The sequence below is a fragment of the Ambystoma mexicanum genome, chromosome 9, assembly GCF_040938575.1.
Source record: "Ambystoma mexicanum isolate Mex_15411 chromosome 9, UKY_AmexF1_1, whole genome shotgun sequence".
Classification (NCBI taxonomy): domain Eukaryota; kingdom Metazoa; phylum Chordata; class Amphibia; order Caudata; family Ambystomatidae; genus Ambystoma; species Ambystoma mexicanum.
The window spans coordinates 665,801,926-665,822,486 of NC_090931.1; the positions used below are offsets into that span (position 1 = coordinate 665,801,926).

The 20,561-nt window shown below is 50.4% G+C and overlaps 1 protein-coding gene across 5 annotated transcripts in view; it reads right to left on the minus strand.

Annotated features, from left to right (window-relative positions):
* Positions 1-20,561, minus strand: part of TRAK2 (trafficking kinesin protein 2) — a 522,775-nt gene that overhangs the window by 328,351 nt on the left and 173,863 nt on the right. The window contains exon 2 of one of the 5 annotated variants that reach the window (XM_069615470.1): positions 18,124-18,183. The exons of the other annotated variants lie outside the window; for them this stretch is intronic. The gene's annotated coding sequence lies outside the window, so the exon portion shown is untranslated. The remainder of the gene's footprint in view (positions 1-18,123; positions 18,184-20,561) is intronic. 5 annotated transcript variants of the gene reach the window in all.

Below are 20,561 nucleotides of genomic sequence, written 5' to 3' on the forward strand. Positions count from 1 at the left end.
ATTCTAAACTGCCTTTCATTAGTTCTTGCCCATCTAGAAGGTTGTCTTTTTGAGCTCCTGAGTTTAGGCCAGAAAATTCAAGTAAAGAAGTTAATTTACAGCAGGAAGACGAAAACACAATTTTAGACCTCAAGTTCTCAGAGTAAGAAGAGACTCTTCAACAAGACTTCAGCTAAGTAGAGTTCAGAGTTTGCATGCTATGTTTCAATTTCATGAATTTTGAACTGAAGTTAAATTTGATATGAACTGCTGAAGCCAAGTGCGAGTTTCCTTAGATGAAGGGAACGCTGTGAGGCAGATTACAGAGATTTAGTTGGTGCGCGTCAAGGTCAGAGGAAGGGACCTTAAATGCACGCTGCCTTCGGGAAGGACGTTGAAGTGGTGACAGGAAGCGTCTTGCCGGTGTCCCGAGCCCTCGTGAACTGAGCGCGCAAAATCTAAAAAAGAGCAAGCGTGTCCGATGTGGTGAGGCCAGCACGGTGAAGGGAGACGCTACAGGTGAAGTCAAGCCCACTGGTTAGACTAATGAACAGTGATCGCGGATATGTGGTGACGGCTGACTCAATTTATTGAGACCTCTATGCTAGTTGGGCAGGTGTGAAGAAATGTAAATATTGAAGCAATTTTAACCCAAAGGCAATATAAAAATAAATAATTCAATGGAAAAATGGTTTGGCAAATTAATCTGAAAAAGGAAAGCATATATAAATAGTTATAAAACCAGGTAATAAATGCTGAGGCTATAAAAGAAGAAAATATAAACATGTAAATAGAGTTCCTATTAGCAGTACAGTTTCAAGTAAGATTTGTTGAAACAGGGAAAAGTTAAGTAAAGGTTTTAAAAAAGGCAAGAGGAAGGCCACCAGGGGCGCACAGGCAATGAGTGCACAGCTCCCGTCTTGACCGGGCTATCGCAGGAGATTGAGCCCCCCCCCCCCCCCCCGACCCCCCTGGCAGGCCCACCTCGACAGATCCGCCTGGCGACCCCCCCTGGGACCCACCAGGCGAAAGAGCGGCGTCCGGGGTCCCTGGGGATCAGGACCCGGGACTCCTGGGCGGCTTGCAGAGCGCGGCCTAGGCGGCCGCAGAGCCGGTGAAGAGGCAGACCCCTCCCGCGTCCTTTTGGACCCACGACTCGGCCTGCCCCCTCCTCACGACCGGCCTCCTTCTCTGGATCGGAGGACCGGCCAGGACGGGGACTGGCCCCCCCCCCCCCCCCCCCCGACGGCCCGGAGACACCACAGCGGACCGGGGGACAGGATTCCCCCCCCGCGCTTCATCCCTCCTCCCGACCCGGACGGCATCGCGCGTGGATCCCCTTGCGCAGTGGAAGACAGGGATTTCCTCGGCGCCCGGAGGCCCGACACAGCGATTCTGGGGCCCGGTGCCCCCCCCTCGGCCCACGTGGACAGTGCGGATCTGGGCCCCCCCCCCCCCTCGGGGACTTCAATCGCGGGCCGGCACAGCCCTTTGGAGGGACATGGCGGCTGGGCCGCGGGGGCCCGGGACCCCTGGAGGGCACCGGCTGGGGCCGAGAGCACCGGCGGAACACGCTGCCCCCCTCCAGACACGGAAACTGCACCACCGGCCCTCGGGATTACCCGGGAGCGAGGCCCCCACCAGCAGAGGGTAGGGCGTGTGCCCGCCCGGAGGTGGGCCCCCCCACCCCCCTACTTTCTGGAGAACAAGGTTCAGCCGGGCTCCCGGGCCCCCGCGGGTCGGGTGCGGGAGCTGTGGCGCCTTTCCCCCCTGTCTGGTCGGACGCCCCACCCCCCCCCCTTTTGGAGACAGAGCCAGCGCACCTCGAAGTGGGGGATACCCGGGTGTGAGCCCCCCCCCCCCCCCATCTTCATAACAAGAGCCCACTGGCTGGGGGTAAGAGCCTCAGACCCTCTCCCCCCCGCCCAACGAGAAAAACCCTCCTGGCCTGGCCATAAGGGCCCTCTAGGCGTCATCACCCCCTCTCAGGGAGGCCAGAGGAGGCCCCTGTCTGGCACGACGAGCTTGACCAGGTGTGAGGCACCCGCCGGTGGACAGGCGGGGCATGTGCCCGCCCCCCCCGGATCACAACGCACCCCAGGGGGCATCAGTGAAGCTCTCAACTGGGCGAGGGGTGACCGGACCGCGCCTCCCCCTCTTCAGCACACTCCCCTCCGAGACGGCCCGTGTGGGTGGCCAAGGACTGGGCCGGAGGTGACTCCCCACCCCAGCTTGGGATCGCGGAACATTGGCCTGCAGAGCACAGGGAAGCACCAGATGAACTGGAGGGAAGCCCTACAGGGATACCACTTCCAGGAAATCGCAAGGGGTAGCAGGGGCACAAGCCTCAAGAGGACCATGGCCCATTCGGAGGGTGCAGCCCCGTCCTCGGCTGCAATGGAAAGGGGCTTTGCCTCGATCTTACAGGAAATCAGGGATATGCGGTCCAACATAGCCCAGAAATTTGAGAAAATGGACCAAAGGGTGGACAAGGTCGAGGACAGACTGTTACAAGTCGAGACCAACCAATCGTCAATAGCTGCCCAGGACGTACAAATATGCATGAGGCTGGAGGCCCTGGAGAAGAGGGACGAGGAAAGGGCTCGGCAGATGGACGATTTCAAGAACTGGGAGAGGAGAAACCACCTCAGAATTTTTGGTGTACCCGAAATGGAAGGGGAAACGGAGAGGGGCGTCACCCGAGTGGTGCGCGAGATCATCACCCTCTTGTTCGCAGAAGAGATGACAACTGAACCCACCTTCGACAGGGTACATAGAGCGGGGGCAAGGCGGGAGCCCCCCCGATCGATTTTGGTCCGGTTCCACTACTACACGGAGAAAATGAAAGCGCTGGAGCAGGCCAGAGAAATCACCTACAATAACGCCCAGGTCTCCATATACCAGGACCTCTCGGCCTACACGCTGGCTAAGCGTAGAATGTGCCGCCCCCTCACGCAACTGCTCAAGGAGAAGGGCATACGCTACAGATGGGGCTACCCGTTCTCCCTAACCTTTGAATACATTGGCCAACGTTCGACCCTGATTACGGAAGACATAAGGGGGGCTATTCAGGAGTACACAGTGGACTCTAACCCCAGGAGGGGCCCAACGGGGCCGGAGCATGGCAGACCTAATGGCCCTGGCCCGTCCGGTGAAAGAAGAAGGCGCACCGCCGTGAGGAAATTCAGGAAAATGAATACCCCCTCCCCAGCGAAAGACGGAGAACGGAATGACTCAGAGGATTGAAAACGGGGACGACCAGTCGGGTCCTTGACAGATGGGCGCAGATTCTGAGATTTCACTACTTACATCGTCCCACCGAACAGCAAGTATGATGGGTTCACACACGGGACGCAGCCGAGGGTGGGTTTTGGGGGGCTCAAGGGGATGAGCTTCTTACATGGACTTCCTGGCCGAGGTGGGCAGGCTGGTGGTTCGGCCAAAAGCCAGTGATGGCGGAACTAATTGGCTGGACGCCGGGGTGGAGGGTGGGGGGGTACACAAAAGTTGGGGTTATTCAGTTAGGGTTTGGGGAAGGGGGCAGTTGGGGATTGGTTCTAGGCCCACCCGAGGGGTAGGGGAGGGGGGCGCAGGGGAACAAAAAGCTATCCAAAGGGAGCATGCAGGGAAGAGCTATGGGAAGAAGTTGACCGTGAGAGAGGAAATTCTAGATCATGGCTGATAGTCTGCCCGCCCTGGGGGTGGGCTCCCTTAATATACGAGGCTTAAACACCCCTACGAAGAGATCCCTGGTTTGCAGGGAAGTTAGAAGGGCAAACCTCGATTTTTTCTTCGTGCAAGAGACTCACTGGCCACGGGGGAAGGAGCACAAGATGCGGGGAGGAGGGATCGGGGAGGTCTTCAGTGCTTCCCACAAATACAAAAAGAGGGGGGGTCGCCATCTTAGCAGCGAGGAATGTGGGTTTTGAGAACGAGGCCACGCTGAAAGACCCAGGGGGCCGCTATCTGCTAGTGCGGGGGTCCCTGCAGGGGGCCCCACTCACCCTGGCCATTATCTACGGCCCAAATGAGGGCCAAGTGCAATTTTGGGAGGAGGTGAGCGATAAACTCAAGCTTTTCGTACAGGGCACGGTAGTGGTGGTCAGGCGGTGGGGGGGACTTCAACATGGTCCTGGACCCTGCCCGAGATAGGAAACGTGCTGGACCCCAGCCCTCCAGGGCGGCAGACGAGATCATGGCTCGTAACTCCCAAAGGGTCAACTCAGAACTGGGTCTGATGGACACGATTCCGACCCTCAGAACGGACGCCCCTTCTTTCACATATTACTCAGCTGTCCACACGTCATTTTCCAGGATAGACTACATTCTGGTGGACAAGATCCTGCACCCATTCATTTCTGGCCACAGGGTTGACCCCGTCCCCTGGTCCAACCATGATCTGGTCCGCATCATTATAGCGAGGGGAGGGTTAAGCGATCGCAGGGGGAGGTGGAAGTGCAACGACTCCCTGTTGAAAGACGAGGTCCTAGCCCAGGAGGTTCTCGAGGCCATCACGGATTTCTTTGAACTCAATGATAATGGGTAGGTAGGTTTGCATACCTTATGGGACGCCTTCAAGGCAACCCTTCGGGGAGTCCTGATCAAAATGGGAGCCCAGAAAAAAAGGGAAAGGGAGACCCAGGAAAGGGTTTTGAGGGAGAAGATTGCCCAACTCTAACCAGGGGGGCCCTCCCACGGCCCCCTTGGACCATGCTCAGGTGGCCGCTCTGGCTGACTACAGGCTCCAGCTGAGGGACCTCCTCCTCCACAAGACGGAGAGAAGTCTCCAACTGGTCAAACAAAAGTATTACGAAAAGGGGGACAGGGCGGACAGGATCCTGGCTTGGAAACTGAGGGAGGTTCAGAGAAGTAGATTGGTGAAGGCAGTGAAGAACGAGGCGGGTGAGGTAGGCCACGATACACCCCACATTGGCGAGGCCTTCCGGCGATACTATGAGAAGTTATACTCATCGGAATATAATGGGGGTGAGGCGGAGATTCAGGGGTTCCTAAACTCTTTACTGATCCCGGCCCTGACCAGAGAGATGGCGGAGGGGTTGGAGGGTTCGGTGACCGAGGATGAGGTGGAACGTGTGATCCCAGGTATGAAAGTGGGCACTTCCCCGGGAGAGGACGGTTATTCGGTCTACTTCTATAAGAGGTTCCGTTCGACCCTTTCTCCCCCCCGCATTTGGTGAAGGTGTTTAATGCGGTGCTGGATGAGGGCTCCCTCCCGGACTCCATGATTGAGGCAATCATAGTGGTTCTCCCCAAGGAGGGCAGGGACCCCGCGGAGTGTTCCTCTTACCGCCCAATTTCTCTGTTGAATATTGACGTAAAAATCCTGGCCAAGGAGATTGGGGGGCGAATGGAGGGGATCCTGCCGAAACTGGTCCATGGTGACCAGGTGGGGTTCATCAGGGGAAGACAGGGCTCAGATAACAGCCGTAAAACTATTGACCTGCTCCACTATGCCCAGGTGTCTGACCTAGATTGCAGACCCTGCAGATGCAAGCGTCCTGTCCCTCGATTCGGAAAAGGCGTTCGATAGGGTGGAGTGGAGATTCATGGAACTCGCCCTCTGGAAAATGGGCTTTGGGACACACATTAGGGAATGGGTGGCAGCGCTATACAGGGCCCCAAAGGCTAGGGTTCAAGTGAACGGCAAGTTGTCAGAACCATTCCCCCTCTCGCGGGGAACAAGGCAGGGTTGTCCATTGTCCCCTTTGATCTACGTCCTCTCCATGGAACCCCTGGCTATTGCAGTCAGAGCTCACCCGGACATAAGGGGGATAAGGAGAGGCGAAGTGGAATTTAAACTCTCCCTGTTTCCGGACGATATCCTGGCTTATCTGGTGGACCCGGTATCTTCGCTTCCCCCCTCCTGTCCCTGATGGCAGCCTATGGGCGCCTCTCGGCCCTTAAGATTAATGCTTCCAAATCAGTCCTGCTCCCCATGAGATCCCTGGACCCGGTCTTGGACCCCCTGGTCAGCCTGGAAGGGATAACAGTAGGGAAGGCCTCCATCCGATACCTGGGAGTCCTTCTCACCCGGGACCTATCCAACCTCGCCCAGGCCAATTACGATCCCGTTGTGTCGAGGGTCACTGCAGATCTTAGGAGGTGGGGGGCAATGATTCTGTCATGGTACGGTCGTATGACGGCGGTGAAGATGAACATACTCCCGCACTTACTTTACCTCTTTACCGCCCTCCCGACTAACGTCCCCGACCAAACCTTCAGGGTCCTTCAGAACGTGGTGTGTGAATTAATATGGCAGGGTAGGACCCCGAGAACCGCAAAGGCTATCTTGACCTTACCGAGGGAGGGAGGGAGGGAGGAAGGGTTTGGGCTGCCAGACTTTCAACTCTACTTCCGCGCTGCCCAGCTGCGCGTACTACTGGAACACATGAAAGAGGGGATGGGCACATATTGGTCGTACTTGGAGGACATGGATGCTCACCCGCTTAAGGTTCGGGACCTCCTTTGGGCCCCAAGCAAATTCATCCCGAATAGACTTAAATCTTACCCAACTTTGGGAGTCCTCTGGGCGATCTGGAAGGAAAGCCCCCAGACGGCTCACTTAACGTCATGGCCGTCACCAATGTCCTCGCTCTGGGGTCACCCCCTCAAACTGGGAAGTAGGGTGTTCCGCAACGCACAGTCCTGGTCCGACTCGGGGTTGGAGTGGGCGGGGCAAATGTTTAGGGAAGGAGAGTTTCTGCTTTATGAGGATTTGAGAGAGGCCCTGGGGCAGGGGTCCCTCACCATATTTGAATATCTCCGCTTGAAGGGAATCCTATGCGACCAATCCTGGGGCCAGAATTTGAAAAGACAGCTGACCCCCTTTGAGAAACTACTGGACACAGCGACCACCAGGAAGGGGGCGGTATCAGGGATGTATAGAATACTGAACACTGTTAACCTGGGGGAAAGGAGGAGATTCCGTACTTTTTGGAATGACTTGGCGGGGGAGGAGATCTCTGAAGACGCCTGGGCAAGGATATTTAAAATAGCCTTCCATGGGAACCTATTTACAGCGGACATGGAACACAACCTCAAGATCCTTCAGGGGTGGCATAGAGATCCCGCAAAGTTGTCGAAGATGTTTACGGGAGTGTCCCCCGCATGCCCGAGGGGTTGCGACCAGGTCGGTACGAGAGGGCACATGTGGTGGCACTGCCCGAAAGCACAGGCGTATTGGGTGGAGGTTAGAGGCTTGATCGCTGAAGTTTCGGAGGAACTACTCCCCCTAAACCCTCTAACAATGCTACTGGGCCTCCCCCCTGAGGACGCGGACATAGCCAGATACCCAAGAATGTGGGAAACAATGCTGAGGGCGGGGAGGGTGGCCCTGGCCCAGAAATGGAAGAGCCCGGAGACCCCCTCAAAGGAGGACTGGCTAAAAAAGGGTAAAAACATGTTCCTGATGGATAAACTCACGGCAATGATGAACAATGATCTGGGCACATTCCAAGCAAACTGGTACGGGGTACAGCAGACCTGGGGATGGGACGTTCACTGATCCACAGGGTGGCGATATGGAAGGAACGGGCGCCTACGCCCCGGGGGACGGCGGACATTATACAGCCACACATGCAGTCAACGCTCAGGCTCTTTCTCAAGCTCCGGATACATTGAGCTTTCTACGCGTCCCCTTAAAAGAAGTAGGCGTAAATGGGACTAAGTTTGTTTGGGGGGGGGGTTATTGGGCCTGCCATAAGTATAATAGTCTGCTGTAAATATGTCATGCCCGTTTGTTATATTATGAAAAAGCTAATAAAACAAAGTTCAAAAAAAAAAAAAAAGGCAAGAGAGTCAATCTAAGTGAGTGATTTTTAGAAGAAACAGCAGAGCGGTTAGTTGCAAGACATCTTCCTTTAGTGAGTAGCTCATCATAGCAGTTGACTGAAGATTCATCAGTACAGAAAAAAGGATACATGCCTAGTTTTCAAGGAAACTGAACTTCTGACAAGTCGTCCCTCGGAGTATCAAGCTGAGGGATCTTGGTTATAATTTCTAACTTGAGGTTAGGGTGTGGAAAGGGTTCTGTGGAAGGAAGACAAGCACCTTGCTTGTTCTTATCTCGCCCCTGCAGATCTCTGCTCGAGTCAAAGATACGGAATCTGAGTTTTTTTCCAATTCCCATTTCCCTCTTGGGTGTACCAAATTCAACAGTTCAGTTAGTTGAGACAGAGATGGCCTTTAGCATCTGTGGGGTTTATCAGCTCCCGCAGAAGATCCAAGGCAGGACCCGACCCTGCCCTTCATGACCCTACCTGCACCTTCACTCACTCACTCTCTCCACCCCCCCTCTCCCATGGCAGGGGTGGTGGTGTAGGACGGTGCGTCATATATATAATATATATATTACATTACTCAGCGTAATCGTATTTCCAATGCTTGCATCTGCTTAGATTCACATGCTGTGCATAGGCCGACATCTAGTGGAAGCTGCAGAGAATTAGTTTGTTTTTCGAAACTCGAAAAGGGGCATCGAACTAGGGCGTGCCAGTAATACTTTCGCTAGTGTAACATCCGCTGTACCCCTCACGCGTGTAGGACCCTCAGATTGTATTTTTTCTGACATGAGGTAGCATGAGGAGTAGCAAGAGTACAGAGTATCCAAGCCGATAAGATAGATAAGACTACACGCATCCATGCACCTTCCTCAGAGGGGAGAAAGGGCGGGAGCATGTGAATCTAAGCAGATACAAGCATCAGAAATACGATTACAGTGAGTATTGTATCCCTTCTGAGGCTTGTGGCATCTGCTTAGATCACATGCTGTGCATAGATTAGCGAGCAGTGTTAGAAGAAGGAGGTGGGATGTGAGAAGGGTCATGCGCGAACAAATGTCTTAGAACCGCTTGTCCCACTTGAGTATCTGTCTTGAATGAGTGTCAATGCAGTAGTTCTGAGTAAATGTGTGAATAGAGCTCCATGTAGCTGCTTTGAAAATGGAGTCAAGGGGTACATTTGCAATGAAAGCCAGAGTGGCCCCAGTACCTCTTGTAGAGTGGGCCCTTGGCGTAAAAGGCAGAGTCTTATCAGAAAGGGAGTAGCACAGTTGGATACATCTGACTATCCATTTAGAGATGGCACCTTTAGAGACACAATCTCCTTCTCTGCCTAGGGCTACGGAGACGAACAGTTGATCTGTCTTTTAGCGGTCGGGTCTTGTCCACGTAGTAGAGGACCGCTCTCCTCACATCTAGCGTGTGTAGTTTCACCTCAGCAGAGCTTTTGGGTTCTTGGAAGAAGGCCGGTAGCTCAATGGACTGGTTAACATGGAATTTAGAAATTAACTTCGGTGAGAACCTAGGGTGAGTGCGTAAAACCAGTTTATCCTTATAAACAGTAAAGAAAGGATCCTGCACGGACAGAGCCTCAATTTCACTGACCCTTCTTATGGATGTAATGGCTACTAAGAAGACTGTTTTATAAGTCAGGTGTTTGAGACTAGCTTTATGCATGGGTTCGAAGGGAGGTCCCATGAGTTTAGCAAGCACCACATTAAGGTCCCAACCTGGTGGTGGGTTAGAAATTGGAGGGTGGAGTTCTTTACCCCTTCCATGAAGGCTTTGAATACTGGCATCTTCCACCATGACACCTTGTTATGGGAGGTGGTGTAGGCTGATAGCACTGCCAGATGTACCTTGAGTGAGTTAAATACTAACCCTGCATCCAGTAGGTGGAGCATATATGTGACAATATTGGAAGTAGTAAAATCAATTGGGTTTATTTGTTTATTCTGGCACCAAATAACAAATCTTTTCCACTTATCAAAGTAACAGGGTCTTGTGTTAGGTTTTCTGGTCTCTTAAGATGTCCATGCATCTCTGGGGTAAATTGAGATGGCCGATCTCGGACTTCAGGAGCCATGTTGCCAAGTTCATAGAGTTGGGTTGAGGCTGCACTGTCTGTCCTTCGTGCTGTGAGAGTAGATTGTACCAGCACGGGAGTTTGATGGGGTCGCACACCGCCAGTTTGCGTCGATGTGGAAACCATGGTTGTCTCGCCCACATAGGAGCAACTAGGATGAGCGTCATTGATTCCCTGTGTATCTTGTTGACCACCTTCCTCAGAGGGGTTGGTGGAAAAGCGTAGGTAAACATCCCTGACCACTTCATCCATAGAGCGTTCCCCTTGGAGCCTGGCTGGGGGCACCTGGATGCGAAGACTGGGTACTGTGTTTTCGCTTGTGGCGAGAGATCTACGATTTCTTCGTATAGTCGCCATTCGTGTTCTTCTGGGAGAGGCTCTCTGCTCAAAGCGTCCGCTAGTGAATTGAGATCCCCTGGAATATATGTTGGGACGACAGGTAAATGCTCCGTCTGAGTGCCCATTTCCAAATTTTCTGGGCAAGCTTGGACAGATTTGGCGAACGAGTGCCCCCCTGATTGTTTAAGTAAAACATTGCTGTCGTGCTGTCTGTTAGGATCTGCACAGACAGGCTGGATAGGAGGGGTTTGAATGCCCGAAGCGCTCTGAAGACTTCCAGAAGTTGCAGCAGGTTGATGTGATTCTGGGCCACTGTGCGAGACTGAGCTGTGTGGTGAAGGTGGTGAAGGTGGTGAGCTCCCCACCCTGACAGGGATAGATCTGTTGTGACGACGGCTTGAATTTCCGGATTGTAAAAGGGTTTCCCCTTTGTAAGGTTCTCTCTTGTCCACCAGCGAAAACTCTGTACTAGTGTTGGCGAAACAACCACTAGATCGTCCCACTGGCCACTTGCCTGAGACCATTGTTTCCCCAACCATTCTTGCATGGGTCGCATGCGCAGCACGCATGGGGAACCAGGTAAATCCACGATGCCATCATGCCTAGCAAACACATTGCTTTGCGCACACTATCTGGCGACCGGACTGATGGAGGAATTTGCAGCAACAGATTCCAAATTCTTTCCTCTGTCGGAAAGGCCAACCCCTCTTGGATGTTTAGGACAGCTCCTAGGAACTGTTTTGAGGTGCTTTGCACCAGGCTTGATTTTTTCTCGTTGATTGAGAAGCCCAATTGGAAGAGGAGGTTGATAGTTCTTTGAATGTTGGATCTGCAAATTACAGGGGTTTCCCCTGTGATGAGCCAGTCGTCCAGGTAAGGGTACACTGGGATTGCCTCCCTGCATAGCTGCGCCACCATCACCCCCAGTACTTTGGTGAATACCCTTGGAGCTGAGGCTATTCCGAACGGCAGCACCTTGAACTGGTAGTGCTGGCTGTCCACCTTGAAGCGCAAGAATCTTCTGTGCGCTGGGAACATGGAAATAAAATAGGCATCTTTCATATCCAATGTTGCCATGTAATCTCCTCTTTTCAGTAGGGGGATTACTTCCTGGAGTGTAGTCATGCAGAGTTTTTGTGGCTTGACATACTTGTTTGCAGGGCGCAAGTGTAATACAGGGCGCATTGTTAGATCTTTTTTTGGCACAAGGAAGTAGGTTGAATAAATACCCTCGTTTACCTGGTTGCCCGGAACGAGTTCTATTGCGTCCTTTGCAAGAAGAACAATGATCTCCGAGGAGGATTCTTTGGTGCTCCAAGGAGTGGATCTTCTGTCTTGGAGGATGGTTGCGGGGGCGTTCTAGTAGCTCTATACAGTATCCCGCGGACACTGGACAGCACCCATCTGTCTGAAGTGATCGCTTCCCATGCGTGGGTGAAGGTGGAAATGCGCCCCCCCCTACTGGGGATGCACGGGAAGCGACCCGGAGCGGAACATCACTGTTTATTGGGAGGCGTAGTGCCACTACCTGGGCTGCCTCGCCCCCTACCACGGCCCGTTTTGTGACCTCTGGTGAAAACTTGGGTAGCCTGTTGATTACCGCCCCATGAGGTTCCCTGATTCTGATAGTAATTGGACCCTCTGAGAGTTTTGGCCGCAAAAGCGACGAAAATTATTGTTCTTTCCCCTTTGACCTGAAGGCTTGTTTGTTGGCCGAGGGACATTAAGGTTTCATATTCATCCCTAGCCGTTTTCAGTGCTTCCTCCACTGCTTTCCCAAATAGGAAGTTCGGTTCTACCGGCATGTCTATGAGGGTGGCTTGGGTCTCGGGCTTAAGCCCCGATTGTCTTATCCAAGCATAGCATTTAATAACAGTGCTTTCTGCTATCAGTCTCCCTGCATTATCCGCTGCATCAAAGTTTGCCTTAAGAATGCATCCAGACGCTGATCTTCCATTTGATGCAATTTGGCTCTTTAGAGGTTCGGGTGCAGAGGCAATGAGGGAAGCTACCTGTTCGCCATTGGTGGCAGTTTTAGCTTGCTAGTAGAGTGGTGGTGTTGGCAATGCGTGCTTGGTATGCTGACGTGGATGCCACCTTCCTCCCCAGAGCATATATTCTCTTGCTCTTTTGTCCGGGGTGCTTCAGAAGAAGCTAGTGGTGCTCCCGCCCTCTTTCTGAATTGATTTTAAAATAAGGATAGTTTGGGCTGTCCCCTAGAATTGCTTCTGCAAAATCGCTCTCCTCTTGGACACCCTGTGTGTCAATTTGAAAATGAGCTGCAGCCTTAGCTAAAACCTCATTAAGTAAAAGCTGATTGTCCAAAGGTGAGTCATTTCACAGGGGGGGGGGTCTTTGGGAATAGGGGAGTCAAGACTATAGGCCTCCGCCTCATCTTCCTCTTTCTGGTCCCAATCTTCCCCGTAGTAAGAAACCCCTCTCTGTTCTTCCAGCATGTGAGTTTGTTTCATTATAGGACTCTGAATGGTAGGGTTCAATTAGCAAAGGGTCAGAAAGTGAGCACTGCACTGGATCCTCAGAACGGAATCTCTTAGCAGAGGGTTGAGAGGACTTGGACCCCGAAGGGGCCGAGGTAGCTGGAGTGCTGTGGAAATAACTAGGGTCTTTCTCATAGAAGTCTGCCATAAATGACATTCTTCTCATTATCCTATCAATGTTGTCAGAACTCCAATTTTTTGAACTAGGAATGACTACAGGATCCTCATCCTCCATGCCCATAACCTGAGCAGTGGGATGAACAATTCTTGTCTTGGTGACAGGGTCAGGGACCTTGGATTTTTCTAAAGATTTAGGGTCCTTTTGTTTTTCCTTTTGAACCTGATGTTCTGAGGTCTTTTTGTGCTGTTTTCCCCCCTTCCCATAGCTAGAGGAGCATTTTCCTGGGCCTTTAGGGTTTTCTGAATGTTTGGACGCCTGGCATCGAGACTCGGAGGTGGCTTTCGACACAGCGTGTCTAGGTTCGGAGGGGGTGCGAGATTCGGAAGCCTTGGAAGACGGGCGTGGAATCTCGGAAGTAGACGTCGAATGTGCTACTTTTGGGGGAGAGGTCGGAATCGTCTTCTGACGACCGGGCCTCAATAACTTTAGGTGATGTGGCACCCTTACCAAACGTGGACAGTTGCTGTGTGTCGCGAGGCGACCGTGACCTGGAATGCCCAGAGGACACCGATTCGGCGGACTGCTCTCTAGAGGCCTTCTTTTGCCGATCGCTCGACATACGTGTCAAATCTCGGCTGGGGTTTGTGTGCTTGGTGGAATCTCGGCTGGGTTTGTGTCCTTGGTGGAAGAGGTGTGTGTTGCGCTCTTGCCGCCGGGTGTTGTCCCCATAACTGAACCGCCGGTCAGTCCTCCAAGGTCGGGGGCTTGCGCGTGGGTGCCCGACGACACCACTGTGCCCTCGCCGTCCGATAAGGCGGCGTCGCTGCCATCACTGAAGGAACCCACTGCGTCCATGGCTCTAGCTGCCTGGTTTAGTGTGCCCAGCGCTTCATCGAGCAGTCCTTGTGTGTCTTGGCCTTGAAGAGCTTACAAGCTCTGCAATTAGCCTCAGAATGGTCCCGTGGGAGACACAAATTACACGTATTGTGTTTGTCTACCCAGGGAAACTTACGGTTACACTTTGGGCAGAATTTAAAAGGAGTACTCTCCATATGTCACCATTTGGCAGCGGGCAGGTATATGTAGGAAATGAGTGTGTGTGAGTGACCACCCCCCACTCTCCCTATTTGCACAGGGCCGTGGCCAGAGGCCTTCCGGGGCCCAGACCGAGGCCAAAGTCCATCGTGTAGTCTCGACAGCTGCGATATGCTTCTGACAAGTATGGCGGAAAAAAACAATCTGAGGGTCCTACACGCATGAGGGATCATGGGTACAGTGGACGTCACACTAGGGATAGTATTACTGGCACGCCCTAGTTCGACGCCCCTTATTAAGTTTCGAAAAACAAACTGTAATAGTCCACAGCTTCCACTAGATGTCGGCCTATGCACAGCATGTGATCTAAGCAGATTCCACAAGCCTCAGAAATATATATATATATATATATCTCATCACTCTTCTATCCACAATCTGCCCACTCATCCAAATGGCAACTCCCTTGACCTTATTCTCATGCCCTCTGCTCCTTCACCCTCCGATCACTCCATTGTCTTTGCAATCTCCTCTCCTGCTTCTTGCCCACTCTCTCCATCTATTACAACTATTACCAAGCTCAAGTTTCCCACCACCAAACTCCCCAACTGCCTCTCTAACCTACACCACTCTCGTCTCGCCTCATATGCCTAACTCACATTTACATCCACTGAAGAAGCCTTCACTACCTTTAACACTGCTCTTTATGCTACCCTTTCCTCTCACTACAATCACTCCTAAATCCTCCCCTCCACAGCCTTGGATTACAGCGCCGGAAAAAAGCAATGCAGAAAAACCTTTGCACTTGGCAAAAGATCAAGACACTCCTCTGATCTCTGCTCTTCAAAATCATGTGTATACTCTTCTGCCAAATGTGATATCTCAGTCCTTTCATCTCAATTCTCCCAACATAGGCAGCTCAAAAAAATCTCTCAACTCAATCCGCTCACCTCAATCTCATCTACTCTTTCTGCAAATGATATTGCCATTTACTTTGCGTCTAAAGTTTCTACCATTCATAATACCCTCACCAATTACCTTCTATACCCTGCTCCCGCTTACTTTTCCCCAACACTCCTACCCGCCTCTCGCGCTACTAGGTCTTCCTTTGCCCCCACCAACACTGATGTGATCATTTCCCTACTCCTCAAGGCTTCCTCTGCCCCTACACATTGTTAAGCACATAGTTCCCAGTGTTGCTCCACATCTTACTCCCATTTTCAACTCCTCTCTTGACAATGCCACCTTCCCTATAACCTATAATACAGCTAATGCCATCCCCCTGCTTAAGAAACCTGATCTAGATCGTAACTGTCCTGCCAACTTTTGCCCTGTCACACTTCTCCCACGCTATTCCAAAATCCTAGAGCAAGTAGTATTCAATAGACTCATTTATACTCACAACCTCCGGGACCCTCTTAAATCTGGCTTCCGACCGCTGCATTCTACCGAGACAGCTCTCCTGAATGCTATCAACGTATCTTTTCCGCTCTGCATGCAAACCTTTCATCTATTCTTCTTCTTCTCGACCTCTCAGCTGCCTGCGCTACTGTCGACCATTCTGACCTCTCTATATGGTCTCCCCATGGCAACAGAGATGAGGCCCTCACTTAGTTTCATATATTGCCCTCAGACGTTCAGGCGTCCTGGAAGAGCCATACCTCCAGACTCACCCCCCCTTACAGTTCGGAGTTCCCCAAGGGGTATGTCCTTGGTTGACTTCTCTTCACTCTCAATACTTCAGCTCTTGGAGCCATCATCTCCTCTTACGGCTTATCCGATCAACTCTTGGCTGACAACACTTTTTAATCTTCTATGATGAGCTATTGTCAAAAGTGTCAAACTGCCACTCCACCATCAAATATTGGATGCAGTCTCACTCGCTCATGCTGAACTCCACTAAGACTGAAGTTCTCTACTTGCCAGGCAAACAGGCCATCTCTTCCTCTTCTCTCCGGACATCCTTCCTTACTCTGCTTCTGCCCATAATCTTCGATCTATCACACAAGTTCTCTCTCTTCATCTACAAATCTGCAGCTGAAGCCACAATCAACCCCCTAGCGATCAGACAAGTCTGTCATCTTCCTTTCAATACAACAGCTGATCTCCACCTTATTCCTTTCTAGATCAGACTACCGTTAGAGTCTCTTCTGTGCAGGGACCGATATTAAGATTCAATAAGCAGGAGCTAAAAGCAGCTCCTGCCTATCAAACATTGTGACTATGGAACTACCACTGGGGAATGAGGAGCTAATATATAGCGGTCTGAAAATCTAACTTCCACATAAGATCCAAACCTATCACTTTGTCCATTATTTATGATCCCATATGCTTTGAATGTTGTATAGATGTGTCCTAATGTTTATTTATCAATTGTCCCAAAACACAAAATGAAATTCACATAGGTGTGTTTGTTCGGCATCAGTTGGCCTCGGAAGTCAACAGTAGCTCCTGGTAGTGTTGGGAAGGAATGCAGCCTGTGCTAAAAGTAGACTAGTGGCATTGTGTCACTGAGGCTAGCTCTCGCAGAGCACACAGTGGCTGAGCAGCTGTCCCTGTCCATCACAAGCCAATGGAGACTAAAAAAGATTCAGCACGACATACAGAGTACTATGGGAAAAAAGGGTTTTTTGTAGAAATTACTGGACCAGATTAAATATAATGATGTTGAGTAATGTGTTGACAGAATGGCGGGAACATGTGTTTATGTATGAATGCTTATAACATAGAAAATGGTGCTAAGTAAGAGCACAATGTATTCCTGCATAGGCAGCATAATGTTATGTAGCTTGTCCCAAACGGAACCCAGCCGTGCCAGAAGGAAGAACTGCAACATCCCTTTTAAGGAAGAACAACAGTTTTGGATGAGCTCTGCCAGTATCCAGTAACCAAGTCAAGAGTATTTAAGCTCCAGTCTTCAGGACCTAGGAGCAGTTAAGGGACACAATATACTACTGTGGGGCAGAGTTCTTTGCCATTCCTCACTTCTGCACAGATTATATTTGTTATCTCTTGCAAGATAGACTCATGGCCTTAATTCCCTAGGAGGGGTGCATTTACTCTGGTTTGAGCATGATCAGGGGGTATCCCCAATGTATTTAAGGGGTACAAGTATGGCCTACCTTTCAGTAGCTGTTGGGGTCAGGCTATCCAGGTTCCTCTTGGCTACAAGCAGAAGCTAAATTGCTCCCAGCGCCCCTCCATTTTGAAACCCATCTATGGGCTTCCCAACTATGCTTTTTTACACCTCAAGTTTGCACGCCCTCCCTTTCAACCTCGCTTTACCTCTTCCTCCACGGCCCCATCGGCAGAATGGCTGGCCATCAATGAAACAAAGGGCCAAGTAAACTTGTTATCTTCAAAACTATCCATGGACTCGCCCCACGATACCTATCTGCCATTCTGCCCATCTAACTCCCTACTCGCCTCCTCACTTGTTAAGATCATCCTCAGCTCACCTCCTTGCCAATACTCTATCCCCTGTGCTCCCCCTCGTTTCCGCTCACTCCCTCTTCTTGCTCCCTTACTGTGGAATGCACTTCCTCTCCCCCTTTGTACTTCTCCAACTCTACCACCATTTAAGTCCGACCTCAAAGCTCTCCTTTTTGAAGAAGCGGTTGCCTAGCATTCTACGCTACTGAATCACCCAGATTTCCTATCCTCATAGCCTTCATGGACAACCCTCCAGCACTTTTCCGTCACCCCTACACCTCCATCCTTAATCCAGCACCTTCTCCACCATCCTGTTCCTATGTCATTTTGTCCTTGTTCCTGGTTTAGGTTTCCACATTCCCCTTACAACATCTCATCTTGAAGTCAGATTATCTCACCCCATTGTAAAGGACCCATGTCCTCTACTCTTATCAATAGTACATTCTGTATGTGTTTTTGTGACAAAAAGGAATTGCTGTCCATGCAATTTGTATAAATAAAATGCACATCAATTGGAAGACCCAAACAGCATGGTACTTCCACAGAAAACAAAACTTATCTGCCGAGGGCTTCAGAACAGTTGTTTAAGCCTTGGCTGTCTACCATCTCAACTGTGGCAAACTACTCACACGAGTGCAAGATGCCACCTTGGCCCACTTGCACGCTATCCAGCATCACTGCAGCACATCTAAACACAGGACAAGGAACATTTGACCACATAACTCCCATCTTCAACGAGCTACACTCGCTACCCATTCAACCGACCATCAATTTTAAGAGAGCCTGCATCACTTACAAAGCAGTCAAAACACCACACTACATGGTCAGGAAACTCACCATCTCCGCTGGTCGGTGCATCACCAGATGCCACAACATTGCAAGGCTGGAAACAAAGAACTGCAAGAGTGGGAGAAAAAAAAAAGAGGAATCTGCCTTTTCCTGTTATGAACTCAATCTATGAAATAAGTAAGCAACAGAGATAAGAGTGCCGTCACCCCTCCATCCGACACTTCAAGTAGGACCTGAAGGCACTAATCTTTGAAGATCATCTCACCAATCGCAGATTGTGCCACTTAACCCTGCATCTCCCCCATCTGGATTCTTCCACTATCTATCCCAGCACCCGTTATTGCATGGGTGTGTCCCCATACGTACAGGGCTCTGTTGCTACACATCATCGTTTGCGCTTTAAATATTCTATACATAATAATAATAATGTCATTTATATAGTGCTTTTATCCGAAGTGCTTTACATATGACATATTTACATATATTATTATTCCCCAATCAAAATTAGTAGGAGCTTGGTGTAATGTATTTTAAACATACACAAGAGATGGTCCACTGTCACGCCTGCCAACCGTGTTTCACGTGTGCCCACGGCTCCCCACCTTCAAGGTACTCATTTTGCACATAGAACGGCTAGACTGTTCTACACGAAATGGAGATTGTTTGATTCCTTGCCAGGAAAGAGGCGTTTGTTATTCACGCCGTTAAGGTCACATGTTCTGGTACGAATCACATGATCCGCTACGACCCATTTAGAAGCGTTTGAGTCTTCCGCTTGCTGCTTCTGAAGGAGTCGCTACAGTTTTTTTCTACTTCCTGAAGCTTTGTTTCATCAGCATCGAGCAGATCTGCTCTTTCATCTGCTAATTCAGTCTCCATTTAGGCCATTAACTGCTTGCTTCCAAGTGGTATCTCCTTGCCTTCGTTTCCCGTTCCGAAAGGGAGACTGATTCCTTCCACTTCCCGTTTCATCAAAGCGGTTTCCGCGCAAGGCTGCGCTTGTTCTGGTATAATTCCCTACTGTCCTTTGAGACTCGCAACATCCAGTGTGGTTCCTATACTTCCCTACAGCCACGTTGACACGGTTACACAGCGGCTGCTCCTTTCAGCATTTGCAGCCGCGCTGACATGGCGGCTGCCCCTTTCAGCAATTCCCACTGCGCTGACACGGCGGATGCTCCTTCCAGCAATTCCCACCGTGCTGACACGGCGGCTACATTGACTGTTGAAGGTAAATATTAAACCATACAAGCCTATCTTCCTCATATACCGCGCAATTAGTGCTTTTTCTCCTCTTTATCAACGCACTAATCGGTTATTTTCTACCGTCAAGTACTTCTACACACCATTTTGCTTTCTCCTGCTTTACTGTGTTTTCTTGTGCATGAGACTTCATGGACGCTATACAGTTGTGCACCAACCCGTTACTAGCGCGACCCTCGTGCCGTTCGGGATTAGTGCCTATACTAACCTTCCTTCCCTGCCGTTGTTTTCTTCTGGGATTTACATGGCGTTTTCAGTGACGGACTTGTTCTGAAGTTTACATACGCCAACAGGTTAGTGGTTACCTTGATTTCACATAGTAATAGGATCATACAGTCGGATTGCATGCTGATGTATTCTTTCTTGCTCTCACAGCTTGGTGATTGTTTTGCATTTCCTGCCCTTTCCATCGATTCCTCCCTCTGACTGTGGTAATAATACAGTCAGAGCGTCATCAATTGGAAGGTCTCTTTTTTGACCAGATCGTTCTACTCGAGTCATTTCTTGAATTCTAAAGACTAGGAGACTGCCCTCATCACTTGTATCCTTTAAAGTGGTCATAGACCTGTATCCTTTTGCTTATACTTATATTGTGATACAGTGTTATATCCCTGACATCCACACAGCTAACTATAAAAGTAAGCTTCTTTAACAACACAGCTGTATTAAGGTACAATATTAGTGCAAGTGAAAAACACATACATATAGTGGAGTGTGGCGAAACGAATCAGCCTCTCTGGCATACATGATTTGGGAAGCTGTTTTTGAAATGCATTACAAATAAAGTCTATATTTTCTACGACTTTGTTGTGCAGTTTAAGAGTTGGTGTTTCCCAAGAGATCTATTTTTAGGCAACTTTTGACGTGCACCAGTTGAAATCTACTTTGAGGGGAGTGCAGCTCTAAGAATGGAGGCTCTGTGACTTTATAAAATTATATAAATGAAAATGTAACATGTACAAATACTGAATTGTTGAACCCATTCTAAGATGGCGGATCCGAAAGCCCTGTGCCACTTAGTCTTCTTTCTATGGCAAACTTCCTGTCACATGGGGTGTTTTTAAACAGTGTTGATTGTGTGGATCACTTGTGAACAAGCGGTGAGGTAACCGCAAAACGCGTCGATTGGAGCCATACATTATGGAGCACCACATTTTAGGTGGTTTTTATTGACAGTCATGTGCTGTGCATGGTCTGCATAATAAAGGGGACATTTTTTCCCC